Source organism: Otolemur garnettii, unplaced genomic scaffold (assembly GCF_000181295.1).
Source record: "Otolemur garnettii isolate 467f Iridium unplaced genomic scaffold, OtoGar3 scaffold00001, whole genome shotgun sequence".
Taxonomy (NCBI): domain Eukaryota; kingdom Metazoa; phylum Chordata; class Mammalia; order Primates; family Galagidae; genus Otolemur; species Otolemur garnettii.
In genome coordinates this window covers 16,045,962-16,049,538 of record NW_003852396.1, presented here as the reverse complement: position 1 = coordinate 16,049,538, position 3,577 = coordinate 16,045,962, and the positions used below count along the sequence as shown (strand labels likewise).

General features: G+C 42.8%; 1 pseudogene; it reads right to left on the bottom strand.

Moving 5' to 3' along the window:
* Positions 1-2,421: 2,421 nt before the first annotated feature.
* On the bottom strand, positions 2,422-3,342 carry LOC100964709 (annotated as a pseudogene).
* Positions 3,343-3,577: the final 235 nt, after the last annotated feature.

Below are 3,577 nucleotides of genomic sequence, written 5' to 3'. Positions count from 1 at the left end.
TCCCAGGCACCTTCCAGATTGAAATAAATCCTGTGTCTCACACCAGACTGTGAGCAATTTAGGGGCAAGGGATGCATGTCTTTCATCTGTGTATTCCCTCAGAAACCTAACGGAGTGTTGGGAACTTGTTTAAAGTCTTGGAAAACATTAAATACTGCATTCATGGGTGAACAGTGTTTCAAGAGTTTCACTGCGCAGAGGAAAACAATGAACCAAAAAGGGTTTTTCTCTCAATTTCTTGCTCTCTCTCCCTCTCTCACTTTCATTCCCGCTCTTCTTCTCTTCATGAGCACCCCAGCGCTATTATCAAGAAATTTAAAAATATGAAGAGCCGAAGAAAATGACTTTTTCCCCAAATTCTTTTCCCAGATCATGGCGTTGCTCGGTCTGACCAGCAGAGGGCAGGCTTGTATGGAACGGGCGTCCAGCCCGGCTCACCAGCGTCGCCATCTGGGCTTTGGCTCTACAGAGATGACTTTTTGATAAAAGGCTGGGAGCCAGGCAGGGGGTGACCTAACAAATTTAAAAGTCTTTTCCAAATTACCCACCGGTGTCAATATTGCCTACCCTATTTCTTGGAGGGCTGACAATAATGTGAACTCTTTCATATGTGAATAATGGGAGATATTTGAATCAAGTTAGTTTTCTTATGTACAGAATCTGAACCTTGAAACCTAAGAAGTGACATAGTTAATTAGCTTGTACCAAGGAAAGAAGCTGTGATTATATATTCAATTTTAGAAATTGAAAATTGGAACTTGAAAAAACCTCAAAAATCATTGTTTTATTGGGAACTAGAAAAATTGCTTACTGTTTGGGAATCAAATATGTAGGTAGTGTCAAAACTGAGACCAAATCCTTCATCAGAATTACTTCTTTGTAAATATATTCATGTTTTTAGGCAGAGGATTAGATTGAGGTCAAAGACAAGTCTACAGAAATATAGCATTTTTCTTCCTTTTATTGTTAGGCTCATCTGCTTGACATTAGAAAATTTGATGCACTAAATTCTGGGTACATTCAGTCAAAGTTAGTGATTTCCCAATCATTTCAGATTTAAGTTTTCCAATTCAGGATTTCTACCCACCCCTTTCTCTTGGCATTGCATCTGAGTCCTGAGGGGATCTGTGGTAACGCTACACGGTTTGTGGCAGGAGATCTAGTCCTTGACGGTTGTTCTCTATTCCTCCCTGACATTCCCTGAGGGGACAAGGTTACTTAGTGTCATTATCCTTCCAAGTGGATGTCAGGTGAGCTGACAGTGGCCTACTGGCCTGCTCTCATTTTGTGGTCCATGCTGCAGATTATCTGGCTGTATTCCCTCTTCCCCTCGAGCCCTTGGTTCGTTTAGCTTTGGGGAGAGCAGAGGGAACAGGGAGTTTTGAATGTTCCTTCATATCACTCTAGGATCCTGAGAAATTGTGGGCATCTGTCTCAGTCTCTCCCTAATCCCACAGTCCATCTTGACACGTCCGACAATCTCTACTCTGCCACAGGTTCTCCTGGTGGAAGGCACATATATAAGGTTGCTTTCTCCAAGAATCCCAAGGGGAAAGTAGAACACAAGTTACTACACTCATGTAGCTCACAAGTCAAAGATGGGAATTCTGTCATCGCTAAGATGAGGGATGTGGGTAGAAATGGGGTAGAAATGTTTATCTCCTGGTTCCCTCATTTTCTCTTTCCTCTCATTAGTCCGAAAGTAGCGTCAGCGTCCCCTCTCGTGGTAGAGATGAGTTAGGGCAGGTACAGGACTGTAGCATTTAAATAAAGAAATCAGAAAAGGCCTAACTTAAATGGTGACGTTTACTTTTTGCCAAATTTGGAAACTTGGGGGTCGTTATATTTTCAAAAATATTCTTCAATCTCTTTCTAATTTTCTTCTGGGACTTCATTTATTTTTGGTCTTTCTTTTATCCATGCTTCAATTTTTATATTTCTTTAATTTGTCTTCAAGTTAATTGCTCCTTTCCTCTGAAGTGTCCGATCTTCTCTTAAGCTCACAAGTGAGTTTTTCATTGAGGATCTTGTATTGTTCAGTTCTAGAATTTCCATTTAACTTTTATAGTTTTATAATAATTTCTGTGATAAACTTCCTCATCTCTTTAATCATTATGACCTTTAAATTCTTTTTTTTTAAACCATAAATCCTGTTTATTGTTAAGTCATGAAGAGGTATCAAAATTAAAAGCAAAACATTACAGGGTAAGGCTTAACAAAACTACTAAGGAGCATCAAAGGAAGTGAAAATGGGCCTAGGCTCGGGCAGTATGAGTTAATGAACATGGGAAGGACAGGGATGGGGCAACAGTGAGCATGTGGCGAAGATACTAGGGGGAGAGGACCTGGTGAGAATTTTCATCTACACAAGCGCCTAGGTAAAGGAATAATGGGATAAGATTTCTAAACCCCACCATGTGCTTAGGAGTCATCCTTGCCATTGGCGCTGTCTCTGTTATCCTCTCTCCTTCCTCACACTCTTTTTCGTCATCCTTGATCAGCTCCAGCTGGTCTTCCCCCGGATCTTCATTATCATCATCGTCCAGTAGGTCCCCGTCCTCAGCAGAGTCATCTGCACCCCTCAGACTCCATCTTCACATTAGTCTCACCTTTCTTCAGGGAGCTGCTGCTCTTCTGACTTCTCTCCGACTGCTCCCCTTCTGCTCCTCTTCTGACTTCTCATTCTTCAGCTCTGCTCCTTTTCAATTTTCCCCAGGTTTTCCAGTAAAGAATCTACTTTTTGTTTTATCTAAGTCAATTCCTTCTTAATGGCCTGAAGTTTCCACCTTGGAAGACGAACCTCGCTGTCCACTCTTAGAATTGAAGCCACTTTGCCCCCTTCGTGAGGTGTTCCCTGATACACGCTGGCGTTTTGAGGGCAGCACAGCTGGAACAATAGGAGGAGGTGGAGGAACCCGCTGGGTAACTGGACATCCTGTCAGAATCATCCCATTGACGGTCATAGTCCAAGTCAAAAGAGGAGCCAAGTAGAGGTGACGGAGAAGGGTGTTCTGGTGCTGACCCGTCCATCTCCGCTGCAGATCCTTTCACACCTGCTTTTCCTCGACTCACTTTTGGCTCTGCAGCCAGATTAATATCTAACACTCGGCCATTAATCATTCTGCCATCCTCTCTGGCTACAGCAGCCCGGACGTCTTTCTCATTAACATACTGAACAAAGGCAAAGCCCTGGTGAACAGAGCAACCCACAGTTTTGCCATATTTCGAGACAATTGCTTCCACATCAGACTTCTTCACCACCAGAGTGTTGAGATTCCCAATGAATACACGCGAGTTCATGTTGCGAGGGGCTGTCTTGTTGGTAACATTGCCAGCCATTGCGTTTGATGTTAAGATTCTTCACAAAGTGAAAAAATGTAGCTGAAGATCAAAAAAAATCTCACAGGATACGGGAGGGAGAAGAGATCCGATTCTGAGTCTCCTACTCCGGGTTCTACGTGGAGAAGCCGAGTACCGCTCGAGGTCGACAACGTGGCTGCACCCGCTCTGTCTTCCTCTCTTCACCATGACCTTTAAATTCTTACCTATATTTATAATAATCATTTTACAGTCTTTG